We start from the raw sequence: 19,992 nt of genomic DNA on the forward strand, positions 1-19,992 counted from the left end.
ATGTTAGATATTATTATAAATGGGACTGCTTGCTCAATTTCCTTTGGAGAGTTCATCATTATATAGAAATGCTACAGATTTTTATACATTGATTTTATATCCTCTGGCATCACTAAATGGTTTATTCTAACAGTTTTTGACTGAGTCTTTAGAGTTTTCTGTATGTAATATGAAAACATACATAATTTATATGGAATAATATAATATGTCAATCTTCAAATAGAGACAATTATATATAATTCTTTATTATATTTGATATTTTTATATAATTGCTCTACTAAGGAAGTGAGAGTGGACTTCTCTGACTTGTTCCTGTGTTAGAGGAGAAGATTCCAGGTTTTCACTGTTGAGTCTGATGTTAGCTGTGAGACCGTCTTCTATGGCCTTTATTATGTTGAGATACATTTCATCTATGTTTAATTTTGAGAATTTTTATCATTTATCTATTGAGAGGAGCTTATGATTTTTAATGTTTCATTCTATTATTGTGGCATATCACCTTTTTAAAAATAGTTATGCTCATTTCACTTAGCATAACGCTCTCCAGTTCCAGTCATATAGAGAAAGACAGATACCATATGTTTTCACTCTTATGTGGATCCTGAGAAACTTAACAGAAGACCATGGGGGAGGGGAAGGAAAAAAAAAAAGGTTAGAGAGGGAGAGAGCCAAGGCATAAGAGACTCTTAAAAACTGAGAACAAACTGAGGGTAGATGGGGGGTGGGAGGGAGGGCTGGGTGGGTGATGGGCATTGAGGAGGGCACCTGTTGGGATTAGCACTGGGTGTTGTATGGAAACCAATTTGACAATAAATTTCATATTGAAGAAAAAGAAATTGATAATTTTGAAAAAAAAATCTTTGCTTGTGTTCTTGATATAGTAAAGATGTTTGTCTCCAGTGAGGTGGTGCTGAATAAATAAATGGCAGGGATGAATGCTAAAAATAAAAATTAAAAAAATAAATAAAAATAGTTTTGCATATGTTGAACCAGCTTTGCATCACAGAATAAAATCCCTCTTGCTCATGTTGTATGATTCTTTACTGTATTGTTGATTTGGTTTGCTAAGATTTTGTTGGGGATCTTTATGTTATGTTCATTCGGGATATTGGCCTGTAATTTGTGTGTGTGTGTGTGCGTGTGTGTGTGTGTCTTTGTTTGGTTTTAGTATCAGAGTAATGCTGGCCTCGTAAAATGAGTTTTAAAATATTTCCTCCTCTTGAGGTTTTTAGAGGAATTAGAAAACGTTTTAATTACCCTATAAATGTTTGGTAGAATTCACCAATGAAGTCGTCTGGTCCTGGGCTCTTCTTGGAAGGTTTTGATTACTTGTTCGATCTCCTTGCTAGCAATTGGTCTATTCAAGTTTCTATTTCTTCATGATTCAGTCTTAGTAGGTTATATGTTTCTAGGATTTTACAATTTCTTCTAGGTTTTCTAATTTGTTGGCAAATAATTTTTCATATCAATTTTTCATGATCTTAATCTTTTTATGTTATTAATTGTAATGTTCTTTCATTTTTAGTTTATTTCTTTGAGTCTTCTCTCTTCATTTCTTCTCCTTAAACACAGGCTAATCAGAAACTGTATCTTCAAGCAGCTGGCAGAGTATTCAAACCCTTTCCAGGGGAAAAAAATGTGAGATTGGTATTTTTGTCTGCAATCTCTGCATTAAACAAGGAGGATGAGGGAAGAGCTGCAGGGAGTGTTCTCACGCTGTTAGCAACTTCTTTCCCTCTTATAACGTTATAGTCCTGTGGGTCTCATGGGCACCAGCCTCTTTGGTTTTCAGTGCTAGCTGACTTGAGGGCTCATGTCTCAGGTGGCAGCCTTAAAGGTTAGGGTGCTATATATGTGGTCGAAACCCTTCACTCCTTAGAGAGAAACAGGTAGTTAGAGTTCCCTCTGGGCTTGAGTTTATGGCGAGTGTGTGTCTCAGTCATTTTCACCCATTTCAATGTGTGTATGTTCTCAGTTGCCCCATGTGGAGGAGTCAGTCAACCAGTTTCTGGATTTTGCTCAGAGGGAACCAGCTCATGTGTAGCTTTATATTTGGTTCATCTGTGGGAGGAAAAATTCAGGAGCCTCCTATGTCACCATCTTGATTAGGATTCCTAGGTGTTTCTCCATATCTTTCAACCCTACAACCAACTACTAAGTCCTGGGAATTCAATTTCTATTTATTTCTGCAATTGATCATTACTGTTCCATCTTCTCTGTTGATATATTATTCAGCATGGGTAATTGGTTTACTCTTTGCCTCATCATTTTCTTTCTTTCTATTCTCATTATTGTTATCTTTGACCTTTGGTTAAGTTCTACTGGAAATTATTCAACAGTTTTTCAAAATTATAATGTGGAATTTCATTCATAGTATTGATTAAACCTGATATTTCAGTCTTATTATCAATAATGTGTTAATATTTACCTCTTCCTCCAGTTATACCCACAGGGCCTTGTTAGGATTAAATTAGATACTATATCCAGTATGGTGTTGAATGTGTAATTTGTGCCATGCATTGTTTTAACTATAGCAATATGGAAAGTAGTAAAATAAAGGCCATACATTTAGGATTTATCTCATTCAGGATCTGATCCCAAGTGACCCTTTGTATGTGATTCTAGTGCAGCAAAAATGTTTTTTGTTTGTTTATTTGTTTTCTTTTTGGTCATGAAATGCCACTGAATCATTTTTTGTATGGTTATCAATTTTAGTCCGCTATATAACTTGCATTTCCCTACCTGCTATATCCCTTTTTCTTTATGGATCTTTTAGCGTATTGGTTTTCTGCATTTTATTATTAATTCTGAGATTACAGAGAGATTACTCTAAAAAATATTTACAAAATATTTTTGTATAGTAATTTAGCCAAGTAATTGCTTATTAAATATTCATTTATTTACTTGTTAATAAAGTTCAACTAAATCAGGACATGAGGATACCATTTATTACAAAGAGTCTGCATTGTGCTTGATGCATTTATTGTAAGAGGTCTTGACTAACGGTTTGATTAATTTTGTGAAGAGTGATTCAGTGTTTGGTTGGCGTATAAGAGTTAATGAAAGCTCCACACATGATTAATACTTTTAGGAAATAATGGAATCCAAGAAAAGCATTACTCAGGTTTTATAATTATGAAAAACCATATGACATACATTTTATAGTTAAGATATTTTTGTCTAGAAACAATAAGTTCTGTTAGCTGACCACAAAAAAACCTTTCATCTCTATTTTTGGTAAAAAGAATCTTGAAAATTGATCTCTGGGGATGCAGAGGTGAGCTAGATGAAAAATAAAAGAATGTTGGTATCACTATTGCTTGCAGTAGAAATGTCACAGAGCAGTTACAACTCTGCTATGTAACCTAACCTTTCTATGCACTGGCCATTTATTTCTTTAATTTCTTGACAATAGAGTTGTGCACTTTTCTTCGTTTAAATTAGAAATGCCTTCTAGACATTTTTCTTCATTGTGACCTCCTGTATAAGGTTCAGGGAGTTTGCTGTTCTGATGCTTACAGAATCTCTTCAAATCTTTAAAATACAGTGCCTATAGATACAGTGGTGTTAAGCGTGATATGATCATTTCCATCTGAAAACATAATTCTTTCTTGAAGTTATGCATTGTACAGTGTAAAAATATAATGCAATCCAGTGATAACTCAGGGAGTGAGTTACTGTATGCAGTGTTAGCCATGTTAGGTGTGATATACAATATGAGACAAACATAAAAAAGCCACTCTTGTTGAAACAGGCATATTTTGACAATGAGGACATTTGTTATTTGTCCATTTGAGCAAAATTTAAGCAGAATCCACCTTGGGCAATACTCCTGAAGTCCTTTTTATGTACAATTTCAGATCATGCATTTTTTCCCTAGCATCTCTAAACATAGCTCTTGTTCTGCTCTCTGATCCTCCCATTTTTAGTGCATTTTACCAGACTAAAACATAGTATTCTGCAAGTTGTAGTAATTATTGCACTCTGAAAGAGTCAATCTCTAGCACGTCTCTACAAAGAGATGTAATGATGTACACTTCATTTTCAAATGGAAGTATACTGTATTTCTCCTTTCATTCAGTAAAGTCATAATTCATTTCCTTCTTCAAATCCACGAAATTTGAATGTGAAAATTACCTTGTGATAAATTAGGAGAAAGTTGATATGTTCTTTGACTTAGAATAAAGGATTTATAGTTAAAATAATTTCTGTCAAAAATTTTCAGTGTGTTGACACATTGATAAGTACCTGAAAATTAAAATATTTGTAACCCCTATGTATAGATTTTTATCCCTTTGAGAGGAAAACTATTCTTGATTGGAACATGAGACAGCTGCTACAGTATAAAATTATGGTTGATTTTATATTATGACTAAAATAGCCAATGGGAATGTAATTTAGAGAGATATAACACAAAACTTATTTTGCCTCTAAAATTTCTAAATACAACAGATTTTTCATGAGCCTGTATAATAAATAATTTAAAACCTCCATAAGTAAACTCAAATGAAAACTATAGGGATGTATTTTAGCAACACTATCTTAGAATACTTATTAAGTTATGGCAAAGATATGAAAAACTAAGAAAAACAATTAATATTTTGTTGTCAATAAAAGAGTTTTACCAGGTTAGGAAGTTGAAATGGCACAGATTAAGATGAGCAAAATAGTCTTATAATCCTAAGTAAATGATATAAGTGGATATAGGTGATACCAGCTACATAATAAAATGTGTCTAAATTACATCATTACATATATAAAACAATTTGTATACCAGTGAAAATGAAAACTTGCAAACATAAAAGCTTATATTTCAAATGAATTAAGAAAAGAAAAAAGAAAAAAAAGAAAAAAAATTCTGAGGAAAGATAAGTTAATATTTTACAAATAAAATAATTAATTTAAATGTTTGGTTATTTTTATGAGAGAAAGAGAGTGTGAGCAGGGGAAGGGAAGAGAGAGAGGGATACACAGAATCCGAAGCAGGCTCCGGGGTTCTGAGCTGTCAGCACAGAGCCCGACGTGGAGCTCCAACTCCCCAACTGCAAGATCATGACCTAAGCTGAAGTTGGAGGCTTAACTGACTGAGCCACCCAGGTGCCCCTACAAATTTTAAATCAAAGAAAATTGGTTTAAATTTAGGTTTTATAGAAAATGTTGTAATATTAAATGAAAAATTAAGTACAATTACCGTGTTTACAGTCTTTGAGGGGAAATTATTGTCTGTAAATTACTACTGTGTTTTGTTTGGTTGGTGATATAATTTCTTTCCGTATGAAACCTCGCAGCTGGTTTAGTCTGGTTTTTCCCTGATGTCAGAAGAAATCTAAATATAAACTTCCTCTCTCTGACTTTTTGTGGACATGAAAAGAATATTTAGGTTGATAAAAGCTACCTAAATGCACACATGCTGATTATATTTCTTACATATAGGACTGAATTTCTTACATATAGGAATGAATATATATATTCATTCATATACATGCATTTATACGCACTCAGGCGCCTCCTGTTCAAGACAGTTGTTTATATTTGAGTCCATCCATAGTTCCTTGATCCCAGAGTTGGAGGTAGTTGTAGCTCTCGTTAGAATCAACATTTCTAATTAAGATTTTATTTCATCCTGCCCATTCCACCTTTCTCTAAATAAAATGTTATTTCTTTATTTTCAAATTCTAACATGCTTTAAGTATTTATGTGTATCTATTTTGGTGCTGGCAAAAATAATTTTCACTTGGAACATAATTCTTAAAATAGCTTTTTTTATTTCCTTTCCTTATATCCTCAATTAATTTAATGTGTATAATTTCATAATTTTATGTTCACGTAAATTTGTTAATTTATTTCCCACTTGAAACTATTTTATTTCTGTATGTGTAATCAGAATGGCATTTATCTAAACTTGTATGTAATTATGCTGTTGATAAATTAGCTCTTTTTGTTTGTCTCTTTCCTCTCTCTCCATTAGAATTTAACCTTTATGGACATGATCAGCTTTATTGCTATTTTTGTTAGTCAACATCATATCCCACATATTAGCATGGAGCTTGGGATCCAGAAAGTATAAAAGGAAGTAAATGAATGACTTAGATGAAAAAAAATGGCCAATAAGAAACTACTTAAAGCAAGTGTTTAAGTAATACAAATAATTTTCCTATAATAGTCTGAACTATATTCTGCTTCCCTGCACTAAATATTTAGTAGGATCTATTCTACCTACAGCCTTTGTTCATTAACTCTAGGGAATTAAGGAAGTTAGGTTGTGCTGCGTGGTATAAAGTTATACAGAAAATGCCAAGTTATTAAAAACAGCAAAGGAAGAAGTTGAAAAGTCTGAAAGATGGAGACGAGATTAGGAGAGGTCTCAGCTGTGCTTCTTGATGGACTTTGTCCTTCACCTTCGTATTTCAAGGGTCAATTCAGTGATTTGAGTAGTTTATTTATTCAGAACCTCTCCTTCACTGGATTTCCTTTCTTGCTGAGATCACTCAAAACTCTGACCTCTTTCTGTCAATCAGTAAGACCGAAGTACTCTTAGTTTCTTCACGTAGCACAAGCTGAGGTCTACCCTCAGGTGAAAAGCTTTAAGAATGAGAAAATTACCCAGATCTTTCTCTTCTGAGTGTCCACTTACTTTTAGTTTTTTCCCAATTTTCTTGCTTACTTAGTTATTGGTGATATTTTAATCCTAAGTTTATAAGAGTCATATACAGATGTTTAGTCCTATATAAGGTACTTCATCTTTACTAGAAGTAGAAATCCTTTACAATTTTTTAATTCTTTTTTTAAAGAAAAGAACAAGTAAAATAAATGCAGCATTTTCTTTTTAAAATTTATATTTTTTTAACTTTAATTCCTATACAGTGAACATACAGTGTTATATTGGTTTCAGATGTACAGTAAAATGATTCAACAATTCCATATATCATCCAGCGCTCATCAGGACAAGTACACTCCTTAATCCTTATCACCTATTTCACCCCTCCCTTCAACCCTCCTCCATCAGTTCTCTGTAATTCAGAATCTCTTTCTGGTTTTTTTTTTCTCCGTGTTTTTTCCTTTGTTTATTTGTTTCTTATATACAACATATGAATGATATCATGGTGTTTGTCTTTCACTGACTTATTTTGCTTAGCATTATACCCCCTAGCTCTATTCCTGTTGCAAATGGCAATATTTCATTCTTTTTTTTTTTTTTTACGGGTGAATATACATACCACATCTTCTTTACTCATTCATCTATTGATGGATATTTGGTCTGCTTCCATAATTTGGCTATTGTAAAAAATGCTGCTATGACTATAAGGGTGCATATATCCCTTTGAATTAGTTTTTTGTAATTTTGGGATAAATACCCAGTAATGTGATTACTCGCTCATAGGGCAGTTTTATTTGTAATGTTTTATTTTAAATTTTTGAGGAAGCTCAATACTATTTTCCACAGTGGCTGCACCACTTTGCAATAATTAAAGAGGTTTTTCTTTTCTCCACATCCTCACCAACATTTGTTTCTTGTGTGTGTGTGTGTGTGTGTGTGTGTGTGTGTGTGTGTGTGTGTTTAGCTATTCTGACAGGTGTGGTTTTGATATGTATTTCCCTGATGGTGCGTGATGTTAAGCATCTTTTCATGTATCTGTTGGCCATCTGGATATCTTCTTTGGAGAAATGTCTGTTCATGTCCTCTGCCCGTTTTTAAATTGTATTGCTTTTTGGGTGTTGAGTTATATCAGTTCTTCATATATTTAGTATACTGACCCTTTATCAGATATGTCATTTGCAGATACCTTCTCCCATTCAGTAGGTTACCTTTTAATTTTGTTGACTGTTTCCTTTCTGTGCAGAAGTGTTTTTGATTTTTATATAGTCCCAAAATACATCATACTTTCTCATGTGTAAACATCTAATTTTGACATTATAGAGGAATAATATTACCATGGTCCCCTAGAGAGTTTGCCTGCATATTTACAGACAAAGGTTTGAATTTCAGCTTATCTTAGTCGTTCCTGAATGCCTTTGTCATGACCCCGTGGATTAGACCTCAAGAAAATGGCTGCTTAGCTGCAGACTAAAATCACCTCCTCAGCAATAGAGCAAATTGTGTTGTAGTCATCTAGCCCATTTTGTTTCGGCATCATGTTTTTAGTTGGTGAGATTCTTAGAATCATAGGAGCTGACACCATTGGTATATTCTTCTTTCCTCTGATTACATAAGTGTTAGACTGTATACATCTAAAACTGGCTCATTTTATCTACGCTGGTAAGTCATTCAGGCTTTCTTATTACCTTGGGCTTTATTTTTATGTGCTTATAAAAGATGATGAAGTCCGTCAGGCAAAGATCATTAAGACCACATTAGAGTCTATTATCACAGATGCCAATCCCTCACAAAGTATGCCAAAAATTGTATGTAAAAATAGTACCCAGAAAACTTGAATCTATGAATATTGTTCATTTTTTCCTTTTTGATTCTTGCCAGAACTGTGCTAGGGGCATTTAATATATCATATCACTTTAATACATTTAGGAAGTTAAATGATTTAAAGTTCTTTTCTGTTTCTTGCTAGTGTAGTTGTAGCTCATACTTCACCATTCTGGGACTTAAATCGAAGTCTATTATTGGTTACAAGATGCTATTTGGAGCCCCCTCTTAGCAATATGTGTAATTCAAATACACCACTACTCCCTCACCCCCATCCCAATTAATTTACTCTAAGTTTTTCTGCTTCTCTGCCCAGTTTCCCAAACCCTCCACCACCAATTTGGAATCAGCAGTTGTCTCTAGAGAAATAGCTACCAATTCTAGACTCAGTTATTTACTCCTTTCCTAAACTTTAGCCCAGCAACTTCTTATCAGCCTGGTGGTTCTTCAATCGCTTCAAGGATATGATCTTTCTATGCTCTTCTAATTATTCTCAACTGAAAGTTTGAACAAACCTGTACAGTCCCATTACCAGAAGAAACACTCTTGCATTGGTATATTTAAAAGTATTAATTTACCTGTAATTTCCCTAAAATCTTTTTTTTAATTTTAAGCAGATTCAAACAATTCCCACAACAAAAATTATACAAGATACATAAATATAGGAGTTATAAAAGTTATTTAAAAAGATATTTTTTGGAGGTTCCTGGGTGGCACAGTCAGGTAAGCATCTGACTCTTGATCTGCTCAGGTCATGATCCCAGGTCCGTGGGATCAAGTCCTGCATTTCGGATCCACACTGGGCATGGAGTCTGCTTAAGATTCTCTCTCTCTTCCTCTCTCTCTTTCTCTTTCTCTCTCTCTCTTTGTCTCTCTCTCTCTCTCTCTCTCTCTCTCCCCCTCTCCCTCTCTCTCTCCCCCCCTCCCTCTTCCCCTTCCCTGCTTACTTGTGCTCACATGTGCACTCACTCAGAAAAAAACAAAATAAATATATTTTTCCTTTATGGATCAAAAAAGCATCCCTCTGATCCCAGTATACTTTTTTTTTCATATTTCCTTCTGAAATATCCACAAACCCAGAACTTTACCCCAAAATGTGAATTATCAACTAAATGCGAGAACACTAATTCTCCCATTAGACAGATTCAACTGGAATAATAATAATAATATGGACAGTTCAGATAATGGCATGAATTAATGTTGATATATGAAACAGAGCCCTCCAACAAAATTAAGGGCAGATTTTCATATGGGTTTAAAGTGTACCTCAGGACGCTCTCTGCCTGCTTTAGAAATTGGCCCTGCCAGTTTTTTTACTATGGGAACCTGAACAAGTTGTGTCCACTTTATAATCCTCATTTTCCCTATCTGTAAAATAGGAATGATTATCAATAATAATTAAACCTACCTAACTCATAAGGTTTAAAGGATTACAAGATTTAGTATATATAAAGTATGTGGAATATAGTGCATTTTTTGTTTATTTATTTATTTTGAGAGAGAGACAGAGAGTGCAAGCAGGGCAAGAGCAGACAGAGAGAGAGAGAGAGAGAGAGAGAGAGAGAGAGAATCCCAAGCAGGCTCTGCACTGTCAGCACAGAGCTCGACGTTGGGCTCGAACTCACAACTGTGAGATCATGACTTCAGCCAAAACTGAGTCAGAGGCTTACCTGATCCACCCGGGTGTCCCTGAAGTGCATGTTTAATGAAAAGAACATGCACTCCTCAAAAATAAGAGAGTAAGCAAGAAATGGGAAACTTGGGATCTTAGAGTCATTAATACAAGAAAATAAAGAAAGGGATGAAAGAATTTCTCTGGATCATGGGGCAGTTAAGTGTCAAAATGACTGATGTGTCACAGCATAGAAAGCAAAAAACTGAACTGCAAACTCCAAATGGCAAAACTTTTTTTTAAGTATTTTGTTTTGATTTGTTTTGTTTTTGAGAGAAAGAGAGAGAGAGAGAGAACGAAGAGGGGAGGGACAGAGAGAGAGGGAGACGACAGAATCCGAAGCAGGCTCTAGGCTCCTCACTGTCAGAAACTGTCAGCACAGAGCCCAACTCGGGGCTCAAACTCACAAACCATGAGATCATGACCTGAGCTGAAGTAGGATGCCTAACCAACTGAGCCACCCAGGCGCCCCTAAATAGCATAACTTTTCTTAAAATTATATGTTCACTGATTTATCCGATGCTCATTTTAAATATTTTTAGAACTTTCTTGCAATGCTGTTCATCAGTTCTATCTACAACAAAACAATATCCTTTCATATATCATAAAAGAAGCACAGAAAACTCATAGTGTTCTTAGAAAGTGAAGCCATTCATTAAAGTATACATGATTCTTATTACTGAATGTGTCTTACCACTTTCTTGACCATAAGCCTGTCTGAAAATTATAAAATTAAAGTTTATTTAAAACACCTACTTTAAAATTCAATTTTATTCATAAACTTACTAGTTTTCTTATAATTCAGGTTGAACTTGTTGATATCCAACAACATCACTATTTTAACAAAATGTAACAATTTGTAGTTACTGTAACAGTACTTCTAAATATTGTTATTCAGGGGAATAAAGATCATGAAATTTCTCTGGAGTATTCAAATAACTGTGCAAGTAACTCAAATGAAAAACAATTGTTAACTAAAATAGAACTATTTAAGAATATCATGCCTATTATTTTATTCAGCACTTGTTTTTACAAGTTCCAGAAACTGAATCTAAAAAGAACTCCTTGGATTGTGTGTTATATCCTTTGTTTTTGCCCTTGTATCCAGCTGTACTAATAAGTTGAGGGGTGCCTGGGTGGCTCAGTCAGTTGAGCATCCGACTTCAGCTCAGATCATGATCTTCCGGTTTGTGAGTTTGAGCCCTGCGTTGGGTTCCGTGCTGACAGCCTGGAGCCTGCTTCTGATTCTGTGTCTCCTCTCTCTGCCCATCCCCACTTGTGCTCTGTCTCTGTCTCTCAAAAATAAATAAATGAATGTAAAAAAATAAAAAAAAGTTGATAAGAGATTTGAACAATATAGTATAAAAATAATATAAATCTTAGATAAATATTAAATAGTATTTTATAATAACAATGGAAAGATCCATAACCTTTTCTAAACACCCAAACCTCTTTCTAAAGTTTTTTTTTTAAATATTAAGTTTTGTTTTGAGAATTCAGCTAAGGATTTAAAGCTAATGTGAAAAAAGCAATTCAATTAAACAGATAAGTACTGGGGCACCTGGGTGGCTCAGTCCCTTAAATGTCAGACATCTCAGGTCATGATCTTGTGGTTTATGGATTTGAGCCCTGCGTCAGGCTCTGTGCTGACGGCTCAGAGCCTCCAGCCTGCTTAGGATTCTGTCTTTCCCTTCTCTCTTTCCCACCCCTGTTCATACTCTGTTTCTATTTCTTTCAAAAATAAATAAACATTAAAAAACTTAAAAAAAATAAAATAAATGGATAAGTACTTCATTATTTTATACATGTTAGTACCTGTAGTAATTAATTTTTGAGCTAAGGAATTAAATTCAATGCACTTATGGCCTTGTAGAAGTTCTTACTTTACTTACTGATAGCTGTTGCCCCTTACGGATGTCAATCATCTCATTATTGTTTTCACCCTCCTATGTCACTAGGAAATAAATCTTTAGAATAATGCTGGTTATTCAGGGACAAAAGCATTGTGTTATTACTATAAAAATATTTTTTTGACAAAGAAAAAAAAAAGGAATTGTTTCTTCCTTCAGATTGTTAGCAGAATTCAGTTTTCTCGTAGGGCCAAGCTATCATTTATTTGCTGACAATAAACAGAAAGACATTTTCAAAAATATTTTTTGCCGGTGCTTTGATTTCTATAACCAAGGAAAAAAAAGCTTCATTTCTGGAGAGCTTCTGACTACATACAGGAAGCATTAGAAAGATGGTTGAAATAAGATGTTTTGGTCATAGTGATGAGAATAATGCTATATTGTAGTAACCTAATTTAAGTAACTGAGCAGGAAAATAGACTGACAGAGCCTCATTCTTGAAATTTTCTTTGCATAAACTATTCTAAATAACTACATTGGTCACAAAACTCATACTTACATACTTTATATTTTAAATCTATCACCTAAATTGATATGGAAGCAATGTAAACTATGAAAATGCTTGTTTTCATAGTTATTTATATATCTGCAATGAAGATTGAGTTAAATAGTATCATTGGTATTTTCTTGTCAGCTTCCCACCTCAATTTTGGACACATAATTCAGCGCCATTGGTTTTGTACCATAAAAAACAAAACAAAACAACAAACAAACAAACAAAACTACAGTAAGTGTTCCAGTTAGATACACAGAGTGTCTTTCATTTGCTTTCAGTGCTGCAAATGAATTTTGGATTTATTTATTTCTGTATTTTACTTTCCCCATATATTGCTAATATAGCTGATATTTTGCTATATTACTTCCTCCTAGCTTATTTTCTATATTCTTTTATTTCTTTGAAATTTTTGCTAATCTCCTTAATGTATTTAAATTTCTATGTAATTACAACATTTTGATTTATTAACGTATCTGGTACCAAATCTTTAACCATTTAAAATAGACAAAAATCAGTAACTACAATAATATACCAACATAAAGAGTGAAAAAATATTAAACATAAAAACATAACAATTGAGCAGGCTACTAAAAATAATCACCATTAAAATGTAAACAACTATTATAAATACATTTGTATATTATTAAATATATTTATTAAATATGAGGTCCGAATACGTTAGGAAAAATAAAATATATATGTGATTATAAAATATGCACAAATATACCTACAAACACATAAACTTCAGTAGCCCCAACCATGCACCATGATACCTATTTGATAATTAATGCCTAATACATACAAAATTGTGTACATTTTACAAATGTATTTGACAAGAATCTTACTTTCTGATTGTTGGTTGCAAAATTCTATATTTCTCCCTGTATGTTCAGATTATTTATACATTTCTATTTGTTTGTTTCTTGTCTCTACCTTTTCTATTCGACCTATCCATAAATGGCTGATGTGAATTAAAATGTCTTGTTTAGTAGACTTACCAGTTTTTACTCTAATTTATCAATTTTATTTCATGCATGATGAATCTATTCTGTTGCAACATATTTGTAATTGCTATCTACTTTTGATGTATTAAAAACTGATCATGATATAATAACCCTATTTATTCCTAATACTGATTTTTAAAGTCTATATAATCTTAATATATCTAAACCACAGATTTTTTTATTCACTGTTATTAGCCTCATATTTTTATATCATATTTTCACATTCAACTTCCTTGACTACTTAGTCTTTATAGATGTCTCTTATAAAGAACAACAGACATTATTTAAATCAAATCTTAGAAGGGAATTTGGTACATTTACATTTGTTGTAATAGAAGTTATTTGAAAATACTCCAAAAAGTTAATGAAAAAATCTGTATAAGTTTTATTTTTATTTTCTAATCATTTATACATGTATTTCATAGTAGATGCCCATACCACTTATTTACTAAAAAGAGAAGAGTTTTAGGATATTCTCACTAATTATTCCCCACCATTTTTTATGGTGAATTTTAATTCTAGATGTGTGTGTGTGTGTGTGTGTGTGTGTGTGTAAATCATTTTTTTAAATCTTAAATTTTATCTATTCTGAAATATCACTTCCAATTGCAAAGTATTTGGTCAACCATCCCTCACTATCTCTTTGATATCTCCAGCATTTGTTCCTTCTTTTATTTACTTTCTCCAAAGGTATTTTCTTTCTTTTTTTTTTTTTTTAATAATTTTGGTTTGTTTTTTAGTTTACATTCAAGTTAGTTATTTTCTACATGTTTGTATGTTAAATCTGACCTAATGTTAATGATCTTGTTTATAGAATGGACTTATATTTGCTTAATTTGTTTGGCTATAAAATTATAGACACAGTGTTATCTTGTTGAAAATAATACTGTATTCTTCAGAATAGATTCTTAAATCTTGCTATTGAAAACTCAAATGCCAGGGTGCCTGGGTGGCTCAGTCAGTTAAACATCTGACTCTTGATTTTGTGTCAGGTCATGATTTCACTATTCCTGAGTTTGAGCCCCATATTAGGCTCTGTGCTGACAGCATGGAGTCGGCTTGAGACTGTCTCCCTTTCTCTATGCCCTTCTTCCCACTCATGATCGCTGGCTCTCTCAAAAAAAATAAAATTAATAAGAAGAAGAAGAAGGAGGAGGAGGAGGAGGAGGAGAAGGAGAAGAAATAAAGAGAAGAAAAGAAAGAAGAGAAAAAATATCTAATGCCAAGTTGACCCTGACTCACTTGCATGTATAATCTCTTTTTGGAGACTTTTTTTTTTTTCATTTTTTTTAATGTTTATTTACTTTTGAGCCAGAGAGAGACAGAACCTGAGAGGTGGAGGAGCAGAGAGATAGGGAAACACAGAATCTGAAGCAGGCTCTAGGCTCTGAGCTGTCAGCACAGAGCCCTACAGGGGGCTGGGACCCACTAACTGTGAGATCATGACCTGAGCTGAAGTTGAGCACTTAACTAACTGAGCCACCAGGAACAATTAAACTTTTTTTTTATTATGTTCCTATTTTATATTCTTAAATGTCTCTATAATATATTTAAATTTGCTTTTTTCCCTATAATATATTTAAGTTTGCTTCTTTCCCCTTAGTAGTCTGTAGGCTTCTTTATCCTGAGGTTGTTCATCCTTCTTACATTCTATAAAAACATATCTGTTTTTTTTAAGTCTTTTCTCTGTTCCTTGAAACTTTTCTCTTGCTGAGATTTGTGTCATTAGGTTTGTGGTAAAGAGATCACAGCATTTCGCTCTTATCCTTCATACACTGTATTTATTCTTATTAATTTTTATTATGTGTTTATTGTTTCTTTATCCTTTTTTTCTACATTTTTGGGAGTGCTCTGTATCTGAGCTACAATTTCAGTATTTTTTTTATTTCTCAGCTGTATTCATTATATTATTTATCCAATCTATTCTTTTCTGTACTTCAGCAATCACATTTGTAAACATAACATTTCCATGTGGATTCCTCTTAAAGTTTTATTACATAATGATTCTCTTGTCAGTGTTTTAATTTAGTGTGATTAATAGGCTTATATTTAATTATTTTTCTCTCTTTTGTGGCAGCCAGCTTCTGACAGAATTCATAGTACGGTTCTTGTTTTTCTTTGAAGATAATTGGTTCTCTTCATGTGTCTTGATATTCTGACATGCGAAAATCATCTGTGTGTTATGGGTACTTTTGTACTAAAAAGTACACAGGAAATGGGCTGAATATCCAAATTAGGTTTAATAAATAAGAAGTTGAGTCATCTCTTGTATTAAGATCCAAATCACCATAAAATCATACTTCATTCCATTACACATCTCCTCATTTCAGAGATTTATCCTCTACCTCTATTCAGCATTCTCCCAGGTGACAGTTAGAAAGCACTCATTGACTGCAATCCACAAACACTGGAATTAGAATTTAGACAGAAAAGTGACTTCTTAAGGCTGGTCAACTTCTTCCCCCTGTTTCTCTCATGTCCTCAATCCTGTGGTGTTTCTGCATGACCTGATTTTACTTATATGATATCTTCAGCAGCATGAAAACAGGCATTTACTGTCCTGAAGCAAGAGAAATCCAGGAAAAAAACAAAACAAAACACAGAATTTCTTTATTTTTTTTTATCATCCTACAGCCATGATCTGCCACCAAATTCGCATATGCATTTCAAAATAGTACTTTGTCATCCCAGATAGTATCTAACAGTTTATTTCAGGTCTTGATGTATTTTCCCGGTAATTTTCTTGATCATGGAAGAAGGAGTCAGCAATCTGTGGTTATTTTTAGTAATTTCTAGAAGATACTAACAAAGGCTTCTCTAAAACCCTATCATTTAAAACCTATTAATGTTTCTTTTTTCTTTCTTTCTTTCTTTCTCTCTCTCTTTCTCTCTCTCTCTCTCTCTCTCTCTTACTTTTAGCTGAAGGAATCACTAACTGACAAAATAACATGTACATTTTTAGTAACAAAAATATCCATATAAAAGTTATGAATATATAAACCAATCTCAAAGTAATAAAATTCACTTAAAATCAAAGATAATAACTGACAACATATTGTATATTAATTTTAATATCTTATATATTAAGCATTAGGGTTATATATATAATTACATATAAATGCATATATATTTACAAATGTAAACATAATAAATAACATATTTTTTACAGAAGAATACCAATTAAATTTCATTTTGATCCTAATGAAATAGGTTAAAATGTATATATTCAAACATTTTTGTTTTTCTTTAAAATTTCAGACCAAATTATATAACATATGTATGTTTTGAAATTTTATTTTATTTTATTTGTTTGTTTATTTTGAGGAGGGGAGGGGCAGAGAGAGGGAGCTAGAGAATCCCAAGTTGACTCTGAGCTAATAACAGAGAGCAGGATCCCATGAACTGTGAGGTCATGACCTGAATTGAAATTAAGACTTAGATGCTTAACAACTAAGCCACCCAGGTGCCCTTGTTTTGAAATTTTAAATAAAATATTTCTAATATTCTGATTTAGAGTATTTTCCCTCCATTAATTTTCCTTATAGTTTACCTATTTTCTCAGAATCTTCCAAGATAAGAACTTCAGAGGAAATCTGGAAGAAATAAGTTTGATTGCAGTAGGAATGAACACTTTATTCTCTGTAAAACCCAAAGCATTCCCTTTATGGTTCGGTTTTGAAAATGTCATTATTTCTATGACATGTTGAATTTCATTATCAAGGCCATGTACTCATTAAAGGTGTTCTTAAAAATAGTTGAATTGAGAAATCATATAATTAAACTTATACAAAAAAGAGTGCCCCAATGACTTAAAGTTAAATCATAACTATGGAATTTCATGAAGCATGAAAGTTAAAACTTTTACTTATGTTTTTCTCTATTCTCTGTAGAAAAAAAATGATTTATGGTCAAGTCAGTACTTTCTATATAATCAAGCTATAAAACATAAAAACTTAAAATTCTGTTTAATATCAAATTACATATACAAATTTACCTGATAAATTGTATAATACATATTTTCTGTCAGTAGTCTTTTGTAGTGTTCAGGAAAATATTATTTTGATAAGACATGTTATATAATTCCATAAATTGAAATATGTTGAAATTATCTTTTGACATATAGATGACATCTATGTTTATTCTTTGATAAACAGCATTCATTAAAAGTTGCCCTGAGACAATCAAGATATGATAAATCAATGACAGATTTAAAATAACAAAAACAAACAAGTTTCGTACATTCTTGGATTCTTTACCAATAAGCATGTTCTTAATAAGCACACTAAACTAGTAGTCACCAATCAATTAACTTTGTGCCACTGCAACACCAAGTACGATAGAGCAGGAAGAAAAATTCCAATTATATAGTAGATATTAAAATTAAACTTTTGACCAGAGAACCCATCTTATCACTATGTTCCCTAGGAGGGATCACAGGGACCACGTCTGTTGAGAGATAAGTCATTCATGCTTCTTCACATCTTGTAAGCAGAAGTGTTAACTGTTTTTGTTCCAGACTACCTTTCTAAGAGTGTATTTATTTTAAAGTGCCTTGGCCTATGGAGTTTGTCCCTCTGTAGTGAAGGGCAAATTTGCTTGCTTGTATCCTATTATAGTAAGTTTATTTACTAAACTTACTAAACTTTGAGTTCCTCAGCCATGACACAAACCCACTGTGTGCTCAGCATCTACTTCAGCCTCTTGTTTCACCATTATGGATGCTTGTTGGGGAGGTATTAGCAGAAACTTACAGCTTAAGACAACACAAATGTATTCTGTCATAGTTTCTATAGGTCATAAGTTTGGCATTTCATAATTCAAATCTGTATTCAGACTCTTATTGGACTGACATATAAGTTTTGAGTAGAGCTGTGTGGTTCTCATCTTGGGCTAAGAGGCCTCTTCCAACCTCATTAGTTGCTGATAGAATTAATTTCCACACAGCTATACGGACTGAGGTCTCTGTTTTGCTGCAACCTGTTTCCCAGGGACTGCTTTAAGCTCCTACAGGCCATCCTGAGTTCCTTGCAAGCATGTTTTCATTATTTTAGGCCAGTATGAGCATGTCTCTCTGACTTCCTATTCTGCAATCAGGCAAAGATAACCCTTTTCTTTTAGAGGACTCACTTGATTATGTTCGGCCCACTCAAGATAGTCTCCCTTTTGCCATATAACAACATAACCACAGGAATGAGATTTCAAAATACTCATAATCTCTTCCAAGAGTCAAAGGAGGTTTTCATACAAGGAAGAGCAGGGTCACTGTGATCATCTAAGAATGATACCTGGGGTGCCTGAGTGGCTTGGTCTGTAAGGTGTCCAAATTCGGCTCAGGTCATGATCTCGTGTTCGTGGATTTGAGCCCCTTGTCGGGCTCTGTGCTGACAGCTCAGAGCCTGGAGTCTGCTTCAGAATCTGTGTCTCCTTCTCTCTCTCTGTACCTCTTCCCTTCTCGTGCTCTCTCTCTCTCTCAAAAATAAATAAACATTAAAAAAAATAAGAATGACCCCTATCACAGTGGACAAGAGGAACTGACACATGTTATGTAACTTGCTATGCAATTAGTAATAAAGGTCTTTGTCTTTGAGAGAGGAACTTTGTAGTTTCTTCCAACATCTAGGAAACAGTATTAGTATAAATTGTTTGCTGAAAAGTAGGGTAACATCTCAGGCAATTCACCATTTTGATAATTCTTTTCACCAAAGCAATAGATAATGTACTGTCTGGAAAGATGAAAAATATATTTGAGAAGCTGATTGTTTATTTCTGCTTTAGGTTAATGATAATAGTAAGACTGTTTCTTTTTTTAAATTTTTTTAATGTTTTTATTTTTTATTTTTGAGACAGAGACAGAGCATGAGCGGGGTAGGGGCAGAGAGAGAGGGAGACACAGAATCTGAAGCAGGCTCCAGGCTCTGATCTGTTAGCACAGAGCCTGACACGGGGCTCAAACTCGTGGACTGTGAGATCATGACCTGAAGTCAGATGCTTAACCGACTGAGCCACCCAGGCGCCCCAAGACTGTTTCTTTAAGACTGAGCCAACTGGCATAAATGGTGATGGAAGGATTCCAGAAAGGCAGAGGTTAGATGCTAGAATGTAACTTTCAGATGTAATTACCACCAGTATAAGTATATGGAGCACCTCCCTGAATTCTCATATTGGTTTCCTGACATGTGAAATGAGAGTAGAAACTGTAGTAGAAAGACGATATTGGAAACTTCTGAATGTGTCTTCCTGCCTCAGCCAAGATGATATATCAGATGTCTTCCTGAATCCCATCAGGAAATGCAGAGACTGGAAACTCCATCAAATACTGTAATGTGGGTTCCTTATCATATCCTCATTTATACCACTTGTCTAGATCCTGGAAGACTACAGGAAACATGGAGAATGATGGCCAACTACTAGCAACAAGATAGTTCCCAGACCAACTGTGGTGTGCTGGTAAGAGTCACTGCCACATTACAAACAGGAAAATATGTTCTTAA

Source organism: Lynx canadensis, chromosome B3 (genome assembly GCF_007474595.2).
Source record: "Lynx canadensis isolate LIC74 chromosome B3, mLynCan4.pri.v2, whole genome shotgun sequence".
NCBI classification, from domain to species: domain Eukaryota; kingdom Metazoa; phylum Chordata; class Mammalia; order Carnivora; family Felidae; genus Lynx; species Lynx canadensis.